Raw genomic sequence first — 10,462 nt, 5'->3', positions numbered from 1 at the left:
CAAAATGAGTAGTTTCTGTACACTTTTAGGAAATAAAAAACAAACTAAAACCTTTGAACCTATTGTTATATAATACATTACAGCATCTGGAAAAGCAGAAAAGAAATTTATCAACTGAACAAGCTAAAAAAAAAAGCAAAGTCATGCTTCTAAGCACTCTCCAATTTGCTACTGTGAATAATTTTTTTTCTTTAAAAGTAACTTAAGAATTTACTCTCATTCATATGGCTAAGCATTCCCCAAACAATGTCACAAGACAAGGAGCCACAAAAGCAAAGGAAAGACTTTAGCTACCTATAGTAATTGGACTTTCCTACTAGCTGTTCATTCTAAGAGGTTCATCCAGTATACTTACACTCATCTCTTCAAGCTCCTTGAATCCACCTACTTTGTCTCATTTATGCATATACAATTTTAATGCCACCATTGCTAAAGCTGTATTTACTCAGAAGTTATAGACTTTCCATCTACTAAGAGCTTTATCAAAATGTGCTCTAAAGTACCAAAGGAGGCTGAAATAACAGGAAAAAACCTCTTCACTGAGAACCGCTCCAAGATGTGCAAACTCTAGCATGGGGCGGGGGGAGAAATAGCATCTCACTGAAAAAACAAGAGAATACAAACCCCTTTCTCCTTTTTTAATCAAAGCAGCTATGGACTAAAGAGAAAGTAAGAATACTGCTATTCCAGCATCTGGTAACTTTCCAATATTTACAAAATCTTCATATGATACGTCTCCCAGATAGATTTTCTCTCTGGAGTCTAAACACCCTCTGACCTGCCAGCACTGAAAAGGAATGTAGCAACAGAAGCACAGTCACATCTAAAGCTCTGACAACAATTAGGGTAGTCCTGGGCACACACCAGTGCCTACCGCCCTGACCAATACTATTTCATTGCTTCCTTGTACATAATCCTCTTGTCTTAAGACTGCAAGTTCCTTGGAACGGGGACTATCTTTCTATTCCATGTTTATACAGCACGTACCAAAATGGTGTCCTCCAAAATTGGAGCTCCTGGGCGCTACTAGTTAGTTGCATGGTTCAATAAATAATACAACAATTTACAGAAGCAAGCAAAGATTTGACAGTTTAGGTATTACCTCTCTCTGATCTAGGTTTGACTGCCATTTTGCACATAGTATATTATTAGAGACCAACTGCCACTTGAATTTATGTCTTATATACATAATTGTTACCCATTTCCTTTACATTTTTTAAGCAGCAGTTTATGTAGCAGGGAAACATATCAGTTTGGACTCCTCCCCTCAACCAAACACCTCCCAAAAAAGGAGAGGGGAGACAGGAAAAAAAAAATCAAAGGAGTACAAGCTGCATAACATGTGTCACTGTAAACCACTTTCATAATTATGCACTGCAACTTAATTGTTCAATTCATGATACAGTTAATGTGTTGTTATTATTATTCCTTTACTATCACCTTTATCCTGAACATCTCTGCTCAGGAAACAGGCAAAGTTACAATTATGATTGATAAAACTATCAGAGAGTCACACAATGCATCTGTAATAATCACAAAATCTTATTTATAATTTATCTGTCATTTCCATAATTGCTCCATTATTACTTCATATGCTAAGTCTAAGTTTACATTATGAAGTTCAAGGCAGGGTTATGCCTTTTTCCCCTTGTAAAATACTCTATATCTTCATGATACTGTATAAATTAACAAAGTTTGGGATTGGGAGGAAGAGTAGATTTGTTTCAAAGATCATTTGTCTCTCTATAAGGAATTATATTTTACATGCAGCACTTTATGCTTTTCTCCACACAGTACAGAAGGGAAGTCAAATAGGGGAACATGGGAACTTAGAACCTGATTCACCCCCACCAGCTCTCACATTTGATTCACCCAATAATTTCATTGGGCAATGAACTTGGTCTATACAGGGTAAAGAAATACCTGCATAATTATAATGGCTATAATAATTCTTTTTGTATTGCAATAGTACCTGCAGAGTCTAGCCTGATCATGATTCTACTCTGACAGGCAATTAAGACTAAGAGTCCCTACTGCAAAAAAGTTTATAGCCTTTCTTGTTGAATCATCAGGCCGCACACTGAAGATTATATTACTTCAGGTACTTGAGACTTGATCCCAGCCTTCTCATCCGAAGTGTTTAGTGTCTTCAATGCCTGTAGTTATTAATGGCAGTTGGGAACACTCAGAACCCTTCAGGATCATACAGGTGAAGTTAGCTCCTTACTGTTATTTCTGGCATATATGAAACAAGCCACAGCATTCAGTTATGGAGCAGAGTTTTAAATGCCTCACTTTGGAAATTAATTGTATTGAATGCCATACTGAAGCTGATATTTTACCTAGACCAGGAGTGGGATTGGAAAGCTCTTCTGGTATACATGAAACAGACTTACATTTATTAACAAATGCAGCTAGCCAGATATTCATCTTCCATCAACAGTACTCCCTTAACCCAAGGGTATGTCTACAGGAGTCTTACGCTCTTTTCTTCTCTTCCTTTCAGTCTGATGGTTCCTTTGCTTCAGTTAATGTTAAGCTGTTGTATTTCTCCACCTCTACATAATTTACTTTCTTTTCCCCTAAAATTGTGCATAATACAAACCTTAATATCTTCTACTCATCTTCTGGTTTGGAGGCAGGAGAAGATTCTTTTTAGCAAGTTCCAAAAAAAATTCTACCAAATTTTCAAATAAGCATCTTTTCTCTTTCTCCCCCGTGAAACACTGGACTCGACAGGACAACTTTTCCATTACTTAAACTTCCCAAAGCTTTTAAAACCAGTCAGTGATTTCAGGGGTGTCACTGCTTTTGTGCATGTGCACCCCCTGCGAAAAGGCACTGCTGATACTGCCGACAGTGCCTGTGGGTGTTCGCCACTCGCCACCCTCCAGCTGACACTGCCGGTGGCGTCGTGTCCGGTCTGCGATCATCACTGGCCACTGCTGGTCTGCAGGTGGTGCTCACCACCCCCCTACTCCCCACCACCGACAGCACCATGGCTGCCTGCGGGAGCTCCCCGCCACCATGCCCCCACCACCGACAGTGCCACCGCCACCTGCAGGAGCTTGCCGTGCCCCCCAGCCTCTGGGGGCATGTCGTGTTCATGGTGCTCTGTGAGGCTTTTACAATTGTAATTTTTACAGGCTTTAGTTCCGTGATTCTCAACCAGGGGCTGCAGCACCTCAGGGTGCTTTAAGATCCTTTCTTCAGTGGTGTCACAGGATGGTATGTGATGTTAGTAAGTGTGCAAGTACAACTCACAAGATTAATTCAATCATTTCAAATAAGAATCCATAGTGCTAAAAAAAAATTCTGACCTGCTGTGTTAAGTGCTTTGCGATAAAAAAAAAGCCATGTTAGTTTCCCATAGTCAAAAAAGAGTGAAAACTAAGAGCTGGGATTTTCTGAGGGGTGCTTTGAGCCTAACAGGATCAAAATTATCTAAAGACAGTGGTTAAATGATCAGTTCTTTATGACCAGTGATCTGGGTTTTTTATTTGTCACCGAAAAACACAGCAAACTGAGGATTTTCGCCTTTAAAGGAGAAAAACCTGGGAAGCCACAGGTTTCCCCTTACAGGCTAGTAGAGTTCCAGCTAGCAAGGGGCTGCTTGGGGCTGGAGGGAGAAGAATACAGAGGTGCACATGCATGGGATGCATATATGTACGTGGCAGCCAGGTAGTGTAGTACAGAACAACTCCTGAAGCGCCCTCCAGGAAAGTCTATGTGGGCACAGGTGACATGGGGGTGGGGGCACATGCCCCCACAGATTTCTGTGCCCATGGCAGGGTGAGGAGCTATAGCCTGGCCAGACTAGCTTTGGGCAGGAACTGCCTCCACAGCCCAGCAGGCAGGACCTGGCATGGGAGGGAGCACTATGCTGCCATGGCTGACAAGGTAAGGCCGGCAGCAGGGGGCACAACTCCACGCCGCTGCTGCACCTCACCCTGGCAGCCATGGTGGTGTGGTACTCCCTCCCTCCCAGTGTGGTTCCACTTACTGGACTGCAGAGGTGGCTCCTGCCCAGAGCTGGTCTGGCCAGGCAGCAGCCTCATGACCCACTGTGGGTGCAGAAATCTGGGGGGGCATGGGCCACCCCACCCCCCACAACATCTATGCCCACAACCCCCCACTGCTTCTATGCATACACCCCTGCCTGCCCCCCATCCACGCACTCCAGAGCCCACAACTGACCCCCTTCACACACTGGGGGGCTGGGGCCTAGGGGCAATGGGTCAGGAGTGAGGGGCACCAGCAGGGCTGGAGAGGGTAGGAGACAGTGGCTTGGGAGTGAGGGGCACCAGCAAGAGAAGGGGTAGGGCACCAGCACATCAGGGCTGCTCAGAGCAACAAGGCAGCAGGGGAGACAGCCACAGCTAGACCCACATCCTAGTAAGCGAAGGAGGCAGGGAGAGCTCTGATTTTTTATGATAAAAAAACAAAAATCAAATACCAAAGTATACAGGTATTTACAATTTATTTGTTTATTTCTGAGGTATTAGTAGGGTTCCAACTTTTTTATTTTATTTTAAATATATCAGTAAAACATTGCATTCAACTGATACACACACACACTTCATTTTAACCATAGAAACAATAACACTAAGGGGTTATCTGTTAGCTGGCATCCTGTTAGTTTCTTCACCATGTCTCCAAACTTCTTCCAGAACAGTTTCATTCCGAGATATGTCCATCATATGTGGTAGAATCCTCCCAAGTCACCACACTCCCTTTAACATTTGCCTGTTCCTGTACCATTAATGGATTTAAAATTAAGGGCGGGGGAAAGGGAATATACCTAAAATATTTCTTATGTCAATGGAGCGTACACTGGCAAAACAATATTTTTGTTGGTATAGCTTTAATTCAGGTCCCACTTTGAATGAAATAAACTCTAATAATAAAAACGAAGTGTTGCCAGTATAGCTATGTCCCTAACTGACAGCAATATTTCAGGTAAGAGACTCAGCTTAAGCCCCAATTTTGGATGCCCAACATGATGTCTTGCAGAGCTGCTGACCACCTGCAAGTCCTACCACCTTTTGCTGGACACTTAGAAATGTAGTACTTCCAAGAATCGGGTCCTACGTTTTTCAGTTCAGGGACACAAATATGGATGCATAGCAGCTCTGCCACTGTTGAAATTTGATTCAAATCTCCTAAAAAGTTTATGAATTGCTCTTAAGTAAACTTTCAGTTGCAGTCAGAATAAAAATCTGAAGCAGATGTTTTAGGCAGACTTCTGTAAATAAATCAACATTAAATGATGAATTTGTAGTTCACTTGTCTTACCCATAAACCCATAATCCTGTTTTCCCATAAATATATGGGTCAAAACTCCCAGCCTGGGGAACAGTATAAAAAACTAAACACAACATAGGATAACCTCTTAATATTAAAGTATGAATTCTGTTATGTAAAGACAAGCCTGCTCTTTAGAATTTTCACTAAAAGCAATACTTCTAATTGTATTTGTAAAATAAAAAAAGTTCCCAGCTTCTTTCATTCATACATTCTAGTTCGTAAACTGTGATCAGTTCTATAAAGAGATTGTATAGGCTGTTGAAAAAAAGGGGGCATACTGATAAAACTAACCTCACTGCCCTCATCTCTTCCATTCCTTAGACTGCCTCTCAGCAACCTGAAAGTTTTGATCTCCATAAAGAACCCGAAATCATCGAAAGTTGCCTTCCAGGTCACCTTTAGAGAATATTTTACAAAGTTCAGTCATAAACAGAACTGCTGTATTTATTATTACATGGAAACTAAAGGCATTTATAAACCCAAATTTACTTTAAAAATATTCAATCTTATGTTAACAGTTTTGCAATTATGGCTTATAATACTACTTTATGATGAAAATGTGTATGTGATGTTACTTTTTTCTATTTAAAATGGAAAGAGTTAACTTGCACAAAATTAGGCAACAGCCTTCTTACAAAATCAGTTTTTCCTCAGAGTATAAGAATAGTATGACTGAGAAATGAAAACAGCTGCAAGAGAGCTGCATACAGTATTGTGCTATATGCATCTGCTCCAGTGGCAGAGCATCTAGTTTCCACAGGACATCGCATCAAAATGAACCGGAACTTTGGTCAGTCATTCATATTGCTAGAAATCCTACCAATATGAGATAGAAGTGTACAAAGTAACTGAAAAGGATATTTTTTGTAATTCAAGTTTAGCATATTGTAATAATCAACTTTTAAAATCACTCCTCCATCAAGAAACCTAATTTTATTAGCTTTCTCTAAACATCACCTGCAAGGGTAAAAATCAGGACAAAAGCAGCATCCCCTTGTTAAATGAGGTCGTTTAAAGAGGAAAAGCTGAATTGATTTTTCAGAAAAAACCTTTTTGAGCCCATCAGATGAAATTATGGGGTTTCATCTACAGACTCCTCAGAAGCATTTTCCTGACAGCAAAATTATGCAGTTAAGTTTTTTATGACTGTGATGAATTGTCAGAGGACATCAACTTGGATTTATTCCATAACAATAAGCAGCCAAGTAACTGTTTAGTAAGCTTCATTATATATGAAAATTGAGGCCTGATTTTCAGCAGCACCAAGCCCCAAGAGTTCTAAAAGCAAGATCTTCAAGCTGTCAGTTGTAGGTCTCTATTACAGCACAAAACCTATACAGCCTATTAAATTTTAGCAGTTTATTTATATGAAGAGCCCATCGTCTCAACCAGTTTGGTAAAACAGTTGGTATCTCATGAAAAATTTTGCACTCTATGCACAAAACCCATTTAAAAACTGTAATGATGGTTTTCTGGATTGGGATTTCTGGCAAAGAAGTCTGGGGATGAGACCTTTGAACATTAGCTAGCTGGAAATTTTCAATTTGTAGTTCAGTCATTTTTGTACTATCATGTATGCATAAAAAGTCTTAGGGTTTCTTACATCAGAAATGCAAGAGTTTATATTTTAGGAAGTGAGTAATCTTGTTCAGTTTCCCTAAACACAAAAAACTTTAAAGCTTATTTTAACTTGTAATGACTTGTTTGAATGCTATCAACTCACCTTAGACCCAACCTGATCAAGTCCTGTCTCATAAGGAAAAATTAAATTCAATACCCATTCTAGTCACTTCAACTTAATACTGTTCTGCATGATCAGGTAACATAGCATTGAAGATTAGAACAGAATTAATTACGCATCTATCCTCTTCCCCTGCTTACTGTAAGGATATACTTATAAGTTGGGCAATTAATTTTAAGTTCCCCTCAACCTTTTTGCTACTTCTCCATTTTACGTATTCATGCCATTCCTTTACAGGCACACTATTCTCCCATCTACGCCTTTGTTACATACTCAGAATTGCCACAGTGTGCACAGAATGCTGGTTACCGATTTAACTGAGAACTATGTAAGTGGTCAGTAATATTGGACCCATTGGGCAAAACCTCAACCCCATTAAATGAAGATGAGCAAAGAAACAAAAATAAGTATGTGTATTAAGGCATAAGTAGGTAACAGGGACTGGAATTCCCTCATACAGAAAGCTTTCTGGGCAAGTGCCTTCTCTTTGCATCAATAAAACCACACAACTACTTAACATTGGTGGTAATTGTCATGGGCAGAAAGAGGGAGAGATTTGCTCTTAAATTGTATTCAGTTGAACCTAATTATATTAATTCATTATATATTATATATATATATATTAGTTGTATTAAAACAAGTAAGTTAAACCAAATTATTTACACACACACAATAACTAGTGTGGAGGAGGATGCATTGAGACGCATTTCTGTGCGTGCGTGCGTGCATCCTCCCCCACACAATGGCTCTAGTACAAAAAAACTAAGCATGCATTCCCAAAATATTCCTGACAAAGATTCTCTCTAACCCTAAATCTGCATGAGATTTATCAGCTGTTTACACTAACTACTCAGCTTGATATGGACAACTTGTTTAAAAAAACCCCCAAAGATATGATGCTTCAGATCAAATCAGCAAATTGTTATCATAGAAAAGTATATTTTGGAAGACAATCCAAGATATATGGCTAACTTTTCTAGTTGTCTCTGTTAATATGTCAACTAACTAAAAGCATGACAGAGTATTAAAAATGGCCCAACAACACATTAAAGCTATTGACAAAGTACATCTTCACTTCTGAAGACTGTTTCAGTACTATGAGCCTGAAACACAAGATTGTTATTGCTTTGAAAAAGCAAGTAGTGTACTCTTATAAGTTATTTTAAAAGGAAGATTTTCCTCATTAAAATATTAACTCAAACACTTTCCTTGTCCCTCAGAAAGGGGTCTGCTAGGTATTCTGAACTGGTAAGAGCCCTTGGAAGTCCTAGAACCCAAACAGTTTGATGTATAAGCTCGGAAGAGGGGGTTCCTAAAATTTAAGCAAAGAGCAGCTAAGCAACTGGAAAATAAAGAATGCAACCTTTTCAGAAAGAGCAAGACTATTTTTATTTATCTACCATCTGGATGAAGAGATTTATTAAGAGTAGAAATGTTACTAGTCACTATGAGAAGACTACCACCTTGAATCAAAAGAAATGTTAGTTCCCAGCTGAGTTGCAGCTACCACTGCCATGCACTGTGGATGTTACTATGATGTCTTCTATTTTTCTAGCAGGTGATGGTGAATCCATGTTCTAAATATTTGATCAAGAGGAGGATACCGTTAGAGTTGACTTTTCCCCACTTCTTTGCCAATGGCTCTATTCCAGAGGTTCGAGTCTGGCATTGAAATCGTGGTGCAGAGTAAGCCTCTGGAACACTGTAACAGGTTGCCCTCCCCAGCACCATTCTAGTGGCCTATGAGGGGCACCCTTAAAATCTTTTCTTGTATCCAGCTTCAAAGTCCTGCAGCCAGCTCTGGGCCACCAGCCCTATACAGCTACACCCACTAGTGTACTGGGCCCTTCGGCCTTTTATGACTGCGCCCCAAGGCACTAATGAGGCCTCCTCCTCCTCTACAGCCTCAACCACAAACCACTGGTCTACCAGTCAAACACAAGCAGTAAGTCTGTGGACTATAAAAAAAATAAAATTAAGGAAGGCAGTCTGCCAGCTCACATTTTCCATGGCTCTGTGCTTCTGCTTCCCACTGTCTGCTATGCTCCTTCTTGTGGGGCTGCCACAGCTTCTCTGGGAGTCATCAGGAGTTTACCCCTTCTGCTGCCAACCCCCTTTTGCCAGCTCAGCCCATGGTTTTTATAGTTCTGGTCTGCCCCCTTCCGGTCACCTGACTAGCTGGCAAGGCTCAGCTTTTAACCTCTACCCTGCCACCAGGCTGTGCCCAGAAAGTTCTGTTCATAAAAGGACCAGCCTGCTTTCTGGTAACAGGGCTAGGGCTCTCTGCTACAAACATCAAAAAGGACTCAGCCTAGGATGTCAAAGAATTCCTCCTTGGTTCATTGGCAGCATCAAGAGTTGAGGCATACACATTGGAGACAATGACATATCGACTCCCTGCCATTTTGAGACAGTCACGAGGCGCTCAGTGTGGTGGGCCAGTAGGAGGTGCTCATGTTGAGCCACCCACCTCACTGCGCCCAACCACCTTCCAGGCTCTGAGTGCCCCCCTGGGGGCACCTCATGTATGGCCGACCCCCTTCCCGGAGGACACTTGCTATCCTGGGGTAAAAACTGCTACCACCCAGAGCTGGGCTTGATTCTGGCTCTGCATCCCCTGGGTAACACAGGCCTAGTAGCCCTTGAGGGTACCTGACTCACTTCAAGCACTTGGGGGTGCTTCCTTAATTGGAGGCACAAGTAGCAGTCTCCCTTAGTCAGCCAAACCAAGGGGACCCCAAGGCATAATCTAGACCCACACCAAATAAGTCTCCCATGCTAGGTACAAAGGAGAACTTTACTGATTACAAGGGGTAGGGTTGCAATAGGGTACAGGGTAGAACAATATCAGAGAAATCCCATACAGCAAATTGGCATGGTTGGGTAGCCTTTGATCATGCATCTGAGTTACTGCAAGCTATATATCTAGTTAGATCTCAGACAGCTTACTCACAAGCATCATCCAGAGGCAGGTGGAGATTCACTCTGGAGACAGGCAGTTCCTTGATCATGAGCTTTGAGAGAGAGCGAGCAAGTTTCAGATGGTCCAGCTCTTCTCTCATGGCTGCTGCCCCCTCCTCCTGGGCAGTCCTTAACTTATATAGCCCTTACAAACTCATTTTCTTGGCCCGATGGAGGCCAGCACCTGTTGGCTGTCAGCCAACCAACCTGAAATGCATCACTAGTTGCTGGGCAGACTGGCAGTTCCTAGCTCCCCAGGGAGCCCAAGCCCCTTGCCCAGGTATGTGATGCCAGTCACATAGGCAGAGGGAGCAGGTTTTCCCCCTCCCTCAGGAATGTATCCAGCTCAGGTTACCTAAAGAGATAGGGTAAGGTGTGTATCCTTTGCTGGTCCCATCCTAACCAAATTGTCACAGAGCACAGTTTTTGGGGCGAAACAGAGGTGGGCCTTCT

Source organism: Gavialis gangeticus, unplaced genomic scaffold (genome assembly GCF_001723915.1).
Source record: "Gavialis gangeticus isolate Ggan-Ray unplaced genomic scaffold, GavGan_comp1, whole genome shotgun sequence".
NCBI lineage: Eukaryota > Metazoa > Chordata > Crocodylia > Gavialidae > Gavialis > Gavialis gangeticus.
The sequence above is the reverse complement of the archived record's forward strand: the minus strand, read 5'-3'. Positions refer to the sequence as shown.